Source organism: Podarcis cretensis (genome assembly GCF_951804945.1).
Source record: "Podarcis cretensis genome assembly, chromosome: 7".
In the NCBI taxonomy this organism is placed as follows: domain Eukaryota; kingdom Metazoa; phylum Chordata; class Lepidosauria; order Squamata; family Lacertidae; genus Podarcis; species Podarcis cretensis.
Genome location: NC_137176.1, coordinates 37788077 through 37805502, shown reverse-complemented (window position 1 = coordinate 37805502; position 17426 = coordinate 37788077). Strand labels below are relative to the sequence as shown.

At 39.9% G+C, this 17426-nt stretch overlaps 1 protein-coding gene and 1 long non-coding RNA gene across 3 annotated transcripts in view; one reads left to right on the top strand and one right to left on the bottom strand.

Moving 5' to 3' along the window:
* ZNF407 (zinc finger protein 407) overlaps positions 1–17426 on the top strand; it is a 347724-nt gene that overhangs the window by 251353 nt on the left and 78945 nt on the right. The window lies entirely within an intron of this gene.
* Positions 1–17426, bottom strand: part of LOC307220172 — a 36044-nt gene that overhangs the window by 4595 nt on the left and 14023 nt on the right. Inside the window, exon 2 of one of the 2 annotated variants that reach the window (XR_013840745.1) lies at positions 13381–13511. This is a non-coding gene — a long non-coding RNA (uncharacterized lncRNA). Of the gene's footprint in view, positions 1–13380; positions 14313–17426 lie in introns of those variants that run through there. The other variant, XR_013840746.1, reaches the window with a different exon arrangement.

Below are 17426 nucleotides of genomic sequence, written 5' to 3'. Positions count from 1 at the left end.
GGAATAGGCATTGTTTCACTGTCTGTGCCAGAACTTCCTTTGCGGTGTTGAGGCTCTGGTTCAACATTTGTGAGCCGTTCCGCCTCCTGGCTTTCCCCTCTTTCCTCAATTGCCACTTCCTGCCCCCCTTCCTCTGCCTGTCTCTGCTCCTCCCCTTCATTCTCTGGCAATACCATGACAGTTGGTCTCTAAGGTGCTACTGGACAATTTTTTAATTTATTTCGACTGTGTCAGACCAACACGGCTACCTACCTGAATCTTCTCCAGTCATGATTATCATACACCTGGAATTAGTACATGTCTCCTAGCATAGATTCAAAGTAGGTGTTACATCGGATATCCATGATTGGACCTCCTCATGGAAGTTTTTTCTTCTAAAAGCAGCTGTGGGGGAGGGAGGAAGAGCTAGCCCTGTCTTCCACACTGTAGCCCCAGTTAAAATCAGTGCCCCCTTCCCCTGAGTCCCTATTAGCAGCAAAGGGAGAAAGCATAAAGGTATCCTTCATGCCTATATATTTTACACTCTGCAGCTAATAGTAACTTTTTTGAGGTGGGTAATATGGATTCGGGCCATAGTAATGAGACCTTCCCTCATCTGTCCTTATTCAAATCCCCCCTCCAGGACTACTTTCAGGGAAAGAAAATTATGGGGAGATCCCATGTAACTTCACTAGATGTTGGTGTCACTTTTAGACTTCAGCCCTACCAACGTTCTGCATATATGATGCTTCATGCACATAAACCCACATTCCTGTGTTAGACACATTCAAAAAAATGTAAGGGTTACAAGTTGCCCTATGTGTGTTTGTATAGGACACACACAGGGACACATAAAAAGGGGCTAATATAATAAACTTTAACCACATTTAAACAAAAAAATAATAATCACATGAAAGGTTTACTTCTTTGAAGAAGCAGCTACTGATGATTTTGTTCTGAATAATTTGCATTCCATCTTATGAGTAATCTATTTGATAGACTCTTATCTTCTGGCATGTATATTTTCTGAAATAATTTATCTTATACCCTCATAGTAAACGTAACCTACAAGATACATAATGTTATTTTATTTAAAATAAAGTGGAAAGAACACTGTTGAAATGTAGCTTTACTGGCAGCTTTCCAACTGTATTATTGGCTTCTGGGATCTAAAACTCATGGTAAGGCAGATCAATTAATCACCACTTGAGTAAGTCAGGCCTCTATCCTTTCTGTTTTACTTTAGAGGTAAAGAGCCATATCTTTGTTCTAATTCTGTCTAGCACATTGTTGCCAGCAAACTCTGATAAATTTTATGAAAACACTTTTACTAAGCTGCCGCTACTAAGGTCAGAACTCATTTTTGCCCCACATAAATTTCTCTTTCCATAAGCATAGCCTGCATGAAACAAGTCTTGAAAGGCAAGCTGCTCTATGATTACATCATCAAAATGGGACAAACTGTGATCCTATCAGTTGTTAACACTTGCAATATTCATGAATGGAATCCTGAAAGTTCAAGTAGTTAAGCCTAAATAAAATTGTGATCTTTATCCTTCTTGACAGAAGCATTTATCAAATTATTAAGGGGGGTGGATGGGAAATGATTGCTAAAAGTTAGTGTGATCTATTGTGTGATTTTTATCAAGGTATGACTGTGTTACCAAGTGGAAGCTACTGTCGCTGAATGTCAAGTGAAGATATGAAATTTCATAACATAAATAACTGATATTTAATTCTCAGTGGTTTGCTTAATTTCCTGAAATTAATTTCCTTTTGCCTTTATTTCATTCCATACACCCATTGGTTTTAAAAGTAAAAATGGCTGTAGTCTTCCATGTGGTCAATACATTGCATATGCATTGATGAGGCAGTATTATGAACACAGTATAAAGATGAAAGTATCAAATATCATGCTGGCCAATTTCATTTTACTCATGTTCTCTTTACCTGTAAAGCATTAAATCACACGAAGCATAGTAATTAACAGGGCGAATGGAACTAAGTCCATTGGGTACATGAAATAACAGTATACTTCATACCTTTGTGCAAAGCTGTTAAAGAATGGCTACAGGGTCCCTTTCTCAGCTGAATTCCGGTCTTCTCTTGTAATTTGATTGTCAATTGTCAAGTGCAGAGCCCTGTACATTTTGAATGCTTTTGTTTATTTGTTTGTTTAAATACCAGCAGCTTACTTTTTAAAAACAAAAACCTAAAAAACTAAAAGGCCTGGCCTTGTTAGGGGAGATACTGAAAATAGCTGCTGCTAGAGTAGCAGAATCTTGCTTGGGTTCCAAGCTACATAAAGTAGTATTTTTGATAGCTGAAATGCTTTATATAAAGAAAACAGTAAGCAGCAGCAGCTCAGTTTCAAACAGGTTCGTTCTAGTAATAGCTATTAGTGTCAGTCTTTCAATTGCATGTCATATTGATTGGCAGAGAGTCCTTTTCTTTCTTGTGCTGAATAGTAATTTTAGCATGTGCTTGAAATAAATGCCTTTCTGTTTCTAAAGAAGGATGCTAGGTTTCATGCAGCCTATATAGATTACCTTAGACTTGTATTTCCCAAAAAATTAAGCTGTGTGAAGCTGATTGTTTTTATCCTTACATAGGGGTTTATTTGTTTTTTAGTGTTATTACCTGCTTTGCAAATGTCCACTATTGTCACCTGGTAGAAACCTTGCTAAGAAAATTGTCACCTGCAAGTGTCAGGCCTCTATCCGGGAAACATAAAGGAATTGCACGAGGTCCCAAATACATTTTTTTCCTTGGACTTTTGCTCCCAGTAGTACACCACAACAGAACTGCAGGGAACCTCAGCTAATAGCTCATTGTTTATCCTGTTAAGCCTCAGCGTCCATAGGAATTGCTACTCAGTAGAAGGTGGTAAGGGGCAAAACCAGCAAGCATCTCAATACAGCTTTCTTGGACTTGGGTATCAAATGATGTGTGCTTAATACATCGTAGAGGTTTTAATCTAAAATGCCAAGTATAATTTGTCAATAAAAATGCAAAATAATGTGATAGGTATGTAACAACACTGAAACCTATATCTAGGGAAGGTAGCCTAATGCAGTAAGAAACAATTATTGTTGGAATTCAGCCCATTTACTACTACATGTAAATTTTTGCTTCTTGACAATGGGCATAAGCATAGAATTGCTTTAATAAGTAAGTGCCCCCTTGAGCTTTTGGCTACAATCCAAAACACATGTACTAAGAATTAAGTCCCATTGAACAAGCATGGAATTTTGCTGTTTAACGCCCCCAACAACAATGCCCCTCCAGCAATGCCATTCCACAACAAATCTTAAAGCAGTTTGTGATCCAGCATGGAGGGTTACTTGCTAAAGGAGAAAGCTCATGGGCTGATGCTCACACCTTATGAACTTTTCTGAATTGTGCTCATTCTCTGTTAAAACGCCCTAAATTAGGACAGCCAATACTGCAAGGGGAAACTGGTTCAATACACCCCTTTTCACTCTGTGCTATAGTTGCTATCTGTAGAGGCATTGTGCTTCCTACCTCTGAATCCTCCTCCTTCAGTGATTTTGGAGTGCAACAAGGAGGACTCTTTGACGATGAAAGCTTCCTGGCTCCTGAACCCAGCGTATGCTTTGGAGGGTGCAGGTCTGTAGGTATTGCCAGACATCCTACTTTGTGACCCAGAATCACAGCCGCTGATGGCAAATCAGTACTGGCTTTTGTTGTTCAGTGTTTTGAGGTGCACACTCTTTCTGCTGTGTGACTGAAACATATAGGCCGCCAGTGCTGCTGTGATTTATTAAGGCAGCAGTGGCCAAATTGTTACCCACGGACTGGATCCAATCCTATTTTAATTTTATATGGCAGCAACAAACTTTAATGAAGCTTTGGTAAAAGGTTTGCCCAGCTTCATTCATCACCATCGTCGCCATCATATATACAAATATATATTTGTATATTCTTTGTTTGCAATAGTTCCCTGTAATTTTTGTTACACTCGTGGTTGTCAGCTCTTAGGTGCCTTTCAAATGTGAAACATTATTTCATATCTTTGGAATCTATGCTGGGGGGGGGGGGTTTGCCCCTCTGTCCCTTGTACTATTTAGATTTTATTGGATGAATGTATCTTGCACCACCTTAAATAACTGCCATTTAAGAAAATTAAGAAGTATATGAGAAGAAAATGCTGACCCACAGAATAAGCAGTGGGATAAAATGTTCCCACTGGGCTTCATTTCTTAGGAAAGCCCATCAAGATAGTGACTAGGCCTGTAATTATTGTTTCAGTGACCTCTAAAATGATCATTTGAGAGAAGAGCTTGACTGTCATTGTTAAAATTAAAGAAAGTAGGGTTCATAGAAGCCTGATTTGTTTTTATTGATTTTTGTATAAAAGAAGTTGAGATTAAATGTAATCTCTCATAAGTTTTGTTCAACGTGAACTAATGAGGCTTTACAGTAAGCTTACAGTATATCTATCTGATAGACATCTCTTACTCTAAATGGCAAGATAATTTTTTTAAAAAGCAAAACCCCAAACCTTTTATGGATCCATATCCATTTTGGGTGCAGAAATCCTATGAACACATTGGAAATGTTGTATAATACATTCCTGTGAAATACAGTGGAAAATCCCATAAATCAGGGGTCCTCAAACTATGGGCTGCGGACTGGGCCACCCGGCAATTACTGAACCTGCCACTGTGGCCCTCCTCTCTCAGCCCCCCTCCCTCCATCGCCCCCCTCCCCGAACATCCCACTGCCCAGAGCAGGGAGAGATTTACATGCATGATATACATGCCGAGGGCCGCTTTAGCATTTCATGAACTTGGGCGAAGGTGCCTCACTGCATTTCTGTTGCCATCTGAACGTTTCCTTTTTTTGCCAGGGTCTCCATTTGTCCCCTTGTGTGTTTATTTTGTGTGAGTGTGTGCAAGCGAAGGAGGATTTCCTGGCTGCAGGCTTGCAGGAGCAGCAGCAGCGGCAGCTCCTCTTCCTGCCACAAAATCACCCTTCCTCTAGCAGCTTGCCTCCCTCCATCACCCCCGTCCCCTCCCCAAACATTCCACTGCAGGGAGAGATTTACATGCATGATATACATGCCGAGGGCCGCTTTAGCATTTCATGAACTCGGGCGGAGGCGCCTTGCTGCATTTCTGTGGCCATCTGAGCATTTCCTTCTTTTGCCAAGGTCTCCGTTAATCCCCTTCTCACCATCCTCGGCATCGCCACAGGTGCTTCCGACCTCTCTTCACACCCACCCGCCCAAATCGCTTTTTCTTAGTTTCACCCCGCAGGTGCACCACAGCAAGGCACAACACGCCCCACTAGTGCTGGATTTACGTATAAGCTAAACAAGGTATAGCTTAGGGCCTCACTCTCTTGGGGGGCCCAAAAAAAAATTAAAGAGAAAAAGGGCAGTGTGCATAGGAATTCGTTCATCCCCCCCCAACTATAATCCAGCCCCCAACAGTGTCTGAGGGACAGTGAACTGTCCCCATTTAAAAAAGTTTGAGGACCCCTGCCATAAGTAATCATTTTTAGCGTTCAATTTACAATGACATATAGGTATGATACAGATAGGTTTGAAGCATTTAGTGCTTGATTATGAGCAAGAGCCCAACCCAATATGTTTTAATCAATATTATAAGTAAGATTTCCCCTTTTCTGGTACCAACATTGCACTACTTTAAAGGAATGATAGATCAATAAATCTGAAAATAAATCAACAAGATTATTTTTACCCTGACTAGCTATAAACCCTGCTCAAACACCAGGGAAAAATATGTAAGAATACAATTTTAAAACTTCTGCATGTTTTTAGGGTGACTTCAGGTGATCAGCTTAGGCCAAGGATGAGGAACCTATGATGCTCCAGATACAGTATTGTTAGACTTCAACTTCTGTCAGCCCCAGCTAACACAGACCGTGATTAGAACTGATGACAACATCTAGAGGGCCACCCCCTCTCCCCCTCCCACCACTGACTTACTTGGAGACTAACATGCTGAAGCCCTCCTTGGTGTAGTGGCTGGTTATTTGGGTGCTCTTGTACCCCTCAGAGTAGCACAGCTACCTAAATGCTACTTGGTGTCTAAAAGAAGTTAACTCAACTCTTCCTCTTTCCTTTAAAGATATCACAAATCTAAATTTTCAAGTTTAGAATACCTAACCTGTTGGCAGTTCCACTTCTGTGTAAATTACATAAAGAGTGCATCAGCCAGGCTTACCTTGCATGGAAGACAGGAATGAGTGACCCCATTGTTATGGCCTGTTCTGAGGTCCTCCCCCCAAATATGTTATCGTATTTTTGCAAACTTGGGAGTTCCACCAAGCCTAAATATACCTTCCTTGTGTGTGTGAATTGTGCTGTTTGGGGTACATCCTCCCCACTGAACTTTGGAAATAGGGGAAATGATAGCAGTGAATGCTGTCAATAACAAAGGGATAAGGGAATATGCTTTCTTTGCCACTGATAATGCCAGAAAAGGCATAGGTCTTATTGCACCCAAAGTCTTTTTCCACACATGAAATACAATATTCTTTCAAAAGTAAAGTAATTATCCTCGAATTTTGAAATAGAAATTAGACTTGCAAAAATAGTTTAAGAACTGTTTACTAGGGATGGAGAAGCAATATGCTTTAAATGGATTTACACACGGAATTTGGTGGTTCCAACTTAGTTGAGATTTGCCCACATTGAATTTACTTATGTCTGAGCAACATGATTGGTTTCTGTGTTTGAAGAAAAGCCTAACCAATTCAATGCAAAATTATATGCAAAAATTGCATGCATTTTACATATAATGGAGCCAAGCTCCATGTGCTATATTTTAGCAGTATAATTTTGAAAGTATTAATACAGAAATATTTTTACAGAGGTATCTGGTTACTGTAGGAAACCTGGAGTGTATACGTATATAATTTACTGTATCTATAATACTGTGGGACACGGGTGGCGCTGTGGGTAAAACCTCAGTGCCTAGGACTTGCCAACCGTATGGTCAGCAGTTTGAATCCCCGATGGCGGGGTGAGCTCCCGTCTTTCGGTCCCAGCTGCTGCCCACCTAGCAGTTCGAAAGCACCCCTAAGTGCAAGTAGATAAATAGGTACCGCTTTATAGCGGGAAGGTAAACGGCGTTTCCGTGTGCTGCGCTGGTGCTGGCTCACCAGAGCAGCTTCATCACACTGGCCACGTGACCCGGAAGTGTCTCCGGACAGCGCTGGCCCCCGGCCTCTTAAGTGAGATGGGCGCACAACCCTAGAGTCGGACACGACTGGCCCGTATGGGCAGGGGTACCTTTACCTTTACCTTTATAATACTGTAAGTATAATGCTGCATATAATATGTGAGAATTTAGCAGAACTAGTGAAAACAATAACTGATTTTTCATTGAATTGAATTAGTGTATCAGGAATTAGAACATTTTTTTATATATATAAGGTAAGTTTGGCATTTCAGAATAATCCATCCCTACTTTTAACAGTTTTAGCAGTTTGAAAGCACCTCCAGGTGCAAGTAGATAAATAGGGACCGCTTACCAGCGGGAAGGTAAACGGCGTTTCCGTGTGCGGCTCTGGCTCGCCAGAGCAGCGATGTCACGCTGGCCACGTGACCCGGAAGTGTCTCCGGACAGCGCTGGCCCCTGGCCTCTTAAGTGAGATGGGCGCACAACCCCAGAGTCTGTCAAGACTGGCCCGTACGGGCAGGGGTACCTTTACCTTTACCTTTACCTTTACTTTTAACTACTGTGTAGTAACAAATCTGGTAATGTGAAAATCTCACTGAGCAAAACTTTCAATACAAGGGTTGCACAACATAGTTACACTTTTTCAATTTCAAAACCCAGCCTTCCCCAACCTAGTGCATTCTAGATGGACTACAGCTCCCTTCATACCTGAGCACTGGGCATCCTGGCAGACGCTGATGGGACTTATGGTCCAGCAACACGTGAAGAGCACCAGGTTGGAGAAGGCTATTTAAAGTTCCTTTCAAGTTTTGTCATTACTTCATCTTCTGCAATTTATTGTGATCTTCTTGATGCTGACAGGGTTCTAGAAGTAAAAATGCTTTCAAACTTGAGATTTTTGGGAGGGACAGAGGGAAAGTGATTTCCTGAGATTCGGCAGACTCCCCCCCCCCCCCTTGGAACCATGTCAGACACATACAGTTATATTTTTCCCTGGGATAGCCTCAAGGTGATAGTCTAAGATAACCATCTTCAGGGCAAATGCTAACTGAACACATGCCAAACCCCAGTACAGTTCTGTTTAAAACGATACACCATCAGTGTCTTGATTAAATTGACACACACTGTGGCTTCAGTTCAGGGATCTTGGAGTTGCGAGGGAGAAACCTTGCCAAACGTCCGATGTGAAAAGCCCTTGGTGAAGAAAACTGTTGCTCAATTGTTGTACCCTAGTAAAACGAAAATGCACCCTGAAAAACCTGTAATCCAAAACTTGAGAACATTGTAATGTTCTGGGGGGAAATCTGATAGCTCCTGACACTGACCAACCGAATGAGCATTTGTATTTGAATAATAATAGTAACACAGTGGCAATTGAAAGAAATGACAAATGTAAACTTGTTCTATTCTTCAGTCAAATTTCAGAGAATATGATAATTAAGCTTTTAGTTATTTGAGTTTAGCTTCCACTGACATAACATCATGCTTCTTAAAGCAGTTACTTATTTCCCCATAGAGTGCTCTGTGCCTGATGTTGACTTTTCAGATGAAATTTAAATCTAACTCGTTGGTGAAGTATTAACACCTACAATTTTGTTCTTTGCTATATATTATTGCTTAGAGCCAGAATTTAAAAGTATTAAATCAGGAGACCTCTCCTAAGTTTTTACTTGCTTTTAATCCTTTTACATATAGCAGTTCTGGAGTTGTGCTCTGTTGACAAAAAGCCCTGTATACAATGCCACTGACTTAGATTGTGTGTGCCCCAATGTACAAAAGAGAGTAGACTAGCCTGCATGCATGTGCTGGTGCAGAACAATTCTCATTGTCCCTTCATTGAAAACTAATGGGGGAAACATAGCAAATGGGGGGAGTTCTTATGCCAGCAAATATTTTACAGAGGGCTAGCCAAGTAGGTCTGTTACAACAGAAAAGAAAGTATCTTGTGGCACCTTAAAGAATACCAAATTTATTGTGGTATAAGATTTTATAGCCTGGAGGCCACCTCATCAGTTTAGTCTCCTGCCAAGTATTGCCCAGTATTGCAAAGGCTCGCAGCCATTTCATGTTCTACTAAGGCTTGTAGACAAAATACAGAAAACATCATTCTGTATAGGTGAATTGTGCTGCATGGTTCTCTCTGAGGACTATATGTTTAGAGAGAAGCAGAGAAAATACTTCTTTCATTGCTTTTTTTGTAATAGAAGTGAAAAAGACCTTAGAGGGCTAGTTCAGATGCTCAATTCCTAGCTTGCTAAAACATAGTTTAGCAGATGGGAATGAGCATCAAGGCTGTGTGTTTACTCCTCACCTGTCGCCTTTTCATCTCTCTTCCTCAGCACTTAAATCCAGGTTTAATTAAGCTATGGTTCGTGTTATGTCCAAAATAGCAAACTGCTCCTTAGGGAAACCCACATAATTTACACCATATAAAGTTAAAGCAGCATAAAGTATGTCAGTTCCAAACTCAGCCTAAGCCTGGCAAAGGGGAAACAAACAGTTTGCCTTACACTACTCTTTTTGCTGGCATGGGTTGCACCAGGTCATATGACCAAGTTGAATGGAGTTGGGATCCAGCATAAGTCCCCATTGCCAAGTACTACCTTCACCACTTCACCAGTACACCCATTTTTCAGGGTGAAAGAGGAGCATGTGTCCAGAAGAAAGATGGAGAGTAAGATAATGAGAAGTCCAGAGAGAAACTCCAGGTTAGAGCAGGGCTTTAACTCTCCATATGTTGCTGGACAACAACTCCCTTAAGCCTTTGCTCACCACAGCCAGTGCTCAGGAATGATGGAAGTTGTAGTCTATCAACATGTGGAGAGCAAAAGGTTAGCCCAGTTCATACACAGGTATCGGCAGCTGTGACCATTGCCTTCTCTCTTGTGCCTTCCGTCTTAGAAAAGATACCTTCCCAGTGGTATCTATTTAAGTGGTTTCTCTCTCATGGAGGAAGGGGAAAGGATAAATTTGCAAATGAGACATCTAGACCCATGGCAATTTAAATGCATTGGAATGTACCAGTCAAAATGTTCATTCCTCTTACTATATTTTCAGTTCCAGTAATTCTTGCTAGGTCTCCCTAATAGTCATTTCTGCTGGAAAAACAAAGCATTTAGCCCATAGAAGATACAAAGAGATCAACCATTCATTCACTCTCTAAGGGCGGGAGGGAAATACCATTGTAGCTCCAGAGGTGTAAACTGAATCATCTGTATGCAAACAAGCCATCATGAAGAAAACCAGAACCCATCTACCACTTGAGACCAACCATCAGTGAAAAGAGAATACTTCAGAGTGCGATAACACCATTTTGAAATCAGGTGGTTTTAATTACAAGTGATCAAAGAAGGACATAAAATAATAAGAAAGGAATCAAACCCACATGGATCTTTTATTTAAACTTGCCAAATGGTGGATCTGCACTTGCTTTCTTGTTGGGTGAACCTTGGCAGGTGGATTGACAGGCTGTGAGCAGTGAGTTGCAGCATTAGGAACTTTGACCACTATTTACATGAAAGTAAAGTCAGTTGAAATCAGTGTTGCTTAACTTTCAAATAGTTGTGAGGAAAGGTGGATTAAGATGAAAAGCAGCCATATGGTGGCTACTATAAATCCAGCCATACAGAGATTATCTCTTTGCTGAAGGAAACAAGCCCTTCAAGCAGTTCTTAAAAGGCTTCTCATATGAGTGGTGCCAGGAAGGAAGGGAATTTGGCAATTTGTAGATATGAATCTACAATGGAAGCAAAGATAATCGATCTCTGTGTTCTGCAACTTATGTGAGGATTTATTTTCAAATAAATATTTGATTTCATTTGTATTTTAAAAGTTTGTAAAGCTGGTCAGGTTTCTTCTAAATCATGCAGTTTATTCCACTGCAGAAGGCAAATAAGGTGGATTTTGTGATGTTGCACTACTCCTTGCTTGTTTTACTCTTGACACTGGAAACTGAAACGCCACTGGTAGTTTTTGAATTTAAAAGGCTTGTTAATTTACATTGATTTTTAAGTTGGTTATAGATTCTTAGTTGAAAAATATAGTACACACTACCAACTGCTCTATCACCTGACAGCAATTGATAAAGCATCTGTGCAGAAAGTGTCAGAAAAAGGTTAATATTTATTGATTTTTATGGTGCTACAACCAATGTAGTTTTGCCATCAAAGATGTATGGCCACCAGCAATGGAATCTGTAAAATTGCAGGTTTCATGTTAGTTTTTACTATAACTTATCCTTGTGTTTTGGCCTTTAAAATGACAGATCTTTAATGTAGAACAAAATGTTGTGAATGTGCAGCAACTGTGTACCTGAACCAGAATTTAGTATTCCAAAATGAGATGTTCTAAAAGCCTCAAAGGAGCGGGGGCCCACTACAACCTTGCATTGCAAATGACAATCACATTTAGCCTTTTCATCCACTTAACTATGTGCTATTGATCTGTAGCAGGTGCCAAGCAAGTGATAGCTTAAATTATTACCGATAAAGGGCTTGCTTCTTCTTAAAACAATAAAGAGTATATAATTAGAAGGAGCATGGGCAGGTAGTGCGTACCAGTCCTCAAAAAAATCTGGCTGCTTTGAAGCGCAATGCCTGGCTCTCTCATGGTGGCTTAAGTGTAAGAGATTTGTGGAAGAATGGGAATATGCTTTCATTTATTTTATCTCAGTATGTTTTAGTTAGAACAAAAAAAATTCCAGCTGTTTTATCACCATCTCTAATATACACCAAAACCTTTTGGAATACATTTTCCCCTTAGATGCAGCTGCATTTTCACATCTCCTGTCCCCAGCCCACCAACCCCTGTCTAACCCTTTTTATATAGCTGGATATCCTGCTGGCACATGGGGTCACTGAATTGGGCTATAACTCCATGATGATCATGATGCAGGAGCAAAGATTTTGGAAAAGTGGGCATCTCCCAATCAGTTTTTTGTTCATGCCTGATTGAAACAGTCACGTCACCTTTAGCTCCCATTTTCTTCCTTCTACTCAGGCTAGTTTTTACCTTAAAACCAATATATTTCTCCAGACCACATCAGGGCACCAATTTGGATCTCAAAATGCCCCAAAGGGCAACCGACAACAGTCTCCACAATTGCTTATCTTGTCCAGTAGAAGGCAGACTGAATCCTTCTTCAGTGCTTAGATGTGACTATGGACCTTTGGATTCTTAATACCTTGCCTCGGGGGGGGGGGGGGGAATCTGGTCTCCTGTGCACCCACTCGGTATCTTCTATCACTGGTATCCACCAACACGTCCAAGAGACGAGTTATCTGGGAGTGTGCACAACACTTGCTGAACATGTCAGCCATAGAATTGAGTACCACCCAAAGAGCACTATACGGGCATCTACTCAGTATTCTTTGTGGTATCCAAGAAGGATCAATGATCATGGCAAGCAGTACTGGACTTGAAATTCCTCAGCATGTGGGTAATCTACAAGTGCTTCAGGATGGAATTGCTCCAGTTCATCAGGGAAGCACTTCACCACGACTTTCTGACATAAGTCAATCTCCCAGATGCATACTTACGCATATCAGTCCACCCCTCATGCTGCAAGTTCCTCGCGTTCTTTCTAGAACACCACCATTTCCAGTACAAGACTCTCCCTTATTGCCTCACCTTAGCATTTTCAACAAGATCACAGTAGCACCAGTGGCCCACCTCTGCCTCCAGGGCACATATAGCAACCTTTACCTCAGTGACCTCCTTCTACGGTCTCCAACACAGGAAGAAGCAGACCACCACCTGATCATTAATATGGCAGCCTTGGAGGACAATTGTTTCATCATCAACTAACAGAAAAGCCATCTAATTCCAACACACCAGCTGATTCATCTTGACACCCTTATAGACACCACACAAGAATGATCTCTCTCTTCCCAGATTGCAGATACATGCATACATAGAAATCCGCCCATCCCCACGTTCTTCCCAATCCATTTCAATGGAATGGGAAGCCATTTTTTTCACAGATTCCTCCATTGAAGTGAATGGGAAACCCATGCACAGGAGGAATTTGTTTTTGCTGGGGCACTCACTGAGCACTTTAGCACACCAATTATGTTTATAAACTGTGATTCCACTGCCTATATCTGGATGAATAGACATTGTGCACTTAATCCCATTGATCTCACCTCTATCATGGCTGGATTGGGCCATAAATACAAGAAACATTTATGAAATGTATATCCTAAAATAGGATTATTATTTTTCCAACCTTTTTGTGTGATCTGGTTCCTCTCTTCATTACTTTTGAAAAGGTTCACTGGCAAAGTCAGAGCAGGTTTGAGTTTGAACAGCCTCTAATGATTATAGTGATGGGAAGAAACACTTTCCCTGTAGTCTGACCTGTAGAATAAATGGTAGTGTATCCTGTAAACATGCTTTAGATCTCCTTTTGTCTGTATCACATTTTTTTCTATTGAGTGTTATACTGTCTGCTCTTCTCCCCCCCCCCCCCGCCGACAGCTTACCCATTTTATTGTGCTCATTTAGGGGGAAGAAAAACAGTTTGTCTCCCTGAAAGGTAAAGAACATTGACTGGAAAACTACTTTTAGAGCTAAAATACCATTATAATATATGGCAACTAAAGTTCTCCAATTGAATGCTGCAAAAGCCACTAACAGTATGAAATATTCTCTGAGAAGAGAGGGCCTTCTTCCCTCTTCCTTCCCTAAACTTTCTACCCTAGAGCCTTTTGTGAAATTTGAATGTAGAATATTGCACGTAATAATGTATTTAATTTCAGTAAGTCAGATAAGAACCAGTGCTCTTATAACTCCACCTTTTGATTGTAATGACTCTCTCATTAATCTAACACACTCCAGTTTTATTGCACTTCATTAACCCCCTCCCTTCTAACTTCACTGATCACTTTAAAATCATAACTTGGAAAATGGGGCGTCTTTAGCCACAGTAGCACATCTGGGCTATTTTGACGTGTTTTCATTCCTTGTTTAATTCTGTTCTTTTTTTATTTTCAAACCACCAGTTGCCCAAACCCTGATATGCTTTATGGTGTCCATAACTATTTTCAGTCTTGCAGTTCTGGATGGCAGCTTAGTGACAGAAGGTTTTTCAAACACGTTATTTAATTTAAAAAAATTAACTAGAGCTGGCTATAAACCATTAATTATGGTTGCTAACCCCCACCCCTCCAAATTGGCTATTACTTTAGGTAATGGCTGATATGTTACACTTTCAACCAATTTCAGCAAATAATGTTGCAGGAAGTGTTTTTTAATTCATTACGCAATTCAACTTTAGTACCAGCCATATACAACCAACCCTATGTAGTTGTTTGAGGTTACACAGACCTTAAAATGTTTCATTGTCTGAATTGGAAATCTACTTCAAAGAATAAAACTAATTGATTTCTAACTTGTTATCATTCTGAAACTTGTGGTCTGATTCTAAGAATTGTTGTGCCAACAAATAAAAGATTGTAGTGGGAAGCCTCAGCAGCAGCATGAAATTGCAAAAGTAGACTTTGTTGGTTTTGCGTGCATGTTGTCCTGTGAAAATTCAAATAGGAGATTAATTAAGCATTCCTGGATTTTCTGTGGGTTCTTGCAATATGCATATTAAAAAATAATCTCGTCATCTGAGTCTGGACTTGTGATTTGTTTCCTTTAAACAAAGCCCAAGCAGTAAGGCACTTCTATCTTTCCTTATCAGGAAAATAACCAGTTATCCTGAAACAACCTGGGTTCAAACCAATTCATTAGATAGTGATATGGGTATTTGTTAGTGTTTAAATACTTCGCAAACATCAGTTGATTCAGGTTAGATTTTGAAGCATATAGAGTTCTCCATAAAAGTGTAGGAGAAGCAGTAGTTTAACAAGAGCAAGATTTTCATCATGTTTGTTCTTTGGGCTCCTTTGAGTTATGTTTTGCACATAATGCATTCAGTTCATCACCTTCTAAGCCATGCCAAATTAAGCATAACAGAGGCCTGTAATTTTTACCAAAAGAATCTTTAAAAAGATCTGCCAACACAAATTGCTCACTATTAATTTAGCTAAGCACTTTAGAACTATTATCAAAAATATATAGCTCCTCTGCATTTCACATCTTTATATTTATGCAATGCATAACTGTGACTATATATTTTGCATTGATAATTAACAGCAAAATTATTATGCCCATACATTTTAAACACACCTTCTTCAGATAAAACTATAAACTGGAAATCACTGGAAATGGTGACATTAAATCTGATTTACCCTTAAGGCTTTCATTTTAAATCAATAATATAGTGAGCAAGTATAATAACAGCTAGACAACTTTCACCAAATTAATATATTGAAAAAGAGTCACGGCTGAAGTATGTGGGAGGGAGCAAGACTTATGTTTTGGTTTTATTACCAGGTTCTTTCTAATCTGCTATAGGAAAACAAGCCAGATAATACTGAAAACTAGTACTGGCTTCATGCAGTATTCAGCTCAGCAGTGTCACCTCAAGCAAGCCCTTGCATAGGTAAAATGCCAGACAGGCAACCAACAAGGAAAATTATCTATCTCAATATTAGTTTGGTGTGCTGTTCAACTTAGATTTTATCCCAGCTACATATATAACTAATTCTAAATAAATTTCATAGTGGCTCAAAGCAAGGATGGGCAACATAAGGCTATTAAGCCATATCTGTCCACGAAGTCTTACTTTGTCATAGGAAAGTTCTTTCTTGCCCCCGCCCCCAAATGATGTATTTGCTATAGACTAGAAGCACAAGGTTACGGGAGCCAGGAAAAAAAGTTTGATCCAGTAAATAAGACCTGTGTTGTTTCTTCTTGTCCTGTAGTGTTAACATTGTTAAATATGAAATGGTGCAATTAATCCATAGAAAACTTTGTGGTATCTAATGGTGACTTTCCTGGCAGCAGGGATTTTCTATGATCTCTCTGTGATTTGGTCATCTCCTCCCCCTAATGCAGCACCCTACATTCTCTTTAAATCTGCTCTGGAGGAATGGGGAAGATTTAGGGAGGTATGGGGTGCTGCAGTGGAAAGGGAGATAAGCAAGACTTGCCTCCATTCCCGTTCCACTCCCTTCCTTCCATTGGCTTTTAACATTGAATATCATCCCTTATATTTAAGGATAGTTGCATTGGATCAAACATAATGGTATCACAAAGTGCTGTTTAGCAACTGTAAATCTGCTGCAAGAAATGTACCAACCTTAGCATTTAACTTTCAATGTGTGTGACAGAAACACCTGTACAACTCTCTTTTTTCTTTGTTTGGTCAAAGCAAAGCTATTTATGGACTATATGACTGCTTAAAATACACACAGAAAGTTTATTTGGCCTTCATAATGTAACATATGTTATCTTCTATTTTTTTAACAAAACACCTTTTTAAATGGTGTGAAGGAAAATAAAGTAGTATCTTTAAAATAAATTAAACTGCAATAGAGGGGAACCCTGACATGGATTCTGCCAGCTTAATTCCTTCAGGTAAAACAACGATGGAATTATTTAATAAATAATAGTTAACTGGTAATCAACATGTCATAATCAGCAATTCTGTCCCCAGCCCCAGCAATATTTTCTGTTCACTTTCTGTTAAAGGGCAAATAAAAAATGTGTTGGTGGTAGTTTTTTGCAGGACTTAACATTGTAAGGGAAACTCTAAAGTTCTGATCAAAACAAATCACACAAATTCAATACAATATACTATTTTATAGTACAGTCATACATACTTTTATTTGTATGCTGCTTCCCTCAGTTCAAATCATGCTCAAGGTGGTTTACAACATGAACAAATTCATAACTACTGTACAGCATAACTAAAGTACAGTGGTACCTCGGGTTACATACGCTTCAGGTTACAGACTCCGCTAACCCAGAAATATTACCTCGGGTTAAGAACTTTGCTTCAGGATGAGAACAGAAATCGTGCAGCAGCAGCACAGTGGCAGCAGGAGGCCCCATTAGCTAAAGTGGTGCTTCAAGTTAAGAACAGTTTCAGGTTAAGAACAGACCCCCCGGAACAAATTAAGTACGTAACGTAAGAGGTACCACTGTAGTCAGATGTGCGGGGTATAAATTATTAAATTATTATTAAATTATTATAAACAATTAAAAAAGACACAAACCAAACAATGACATATTGCAGTGAGGCAAAAGCACCTGAGAGTGTGAAGTAGAGCCAGTATGGAGGTGTGTCCTGAGACCAGGATATAGAGGCCTGAAGGACCACATTCAGTCTCTGATCCATTCCTGAATCCTGGCCTATAGCAATTGTCTGTCATTCCACAA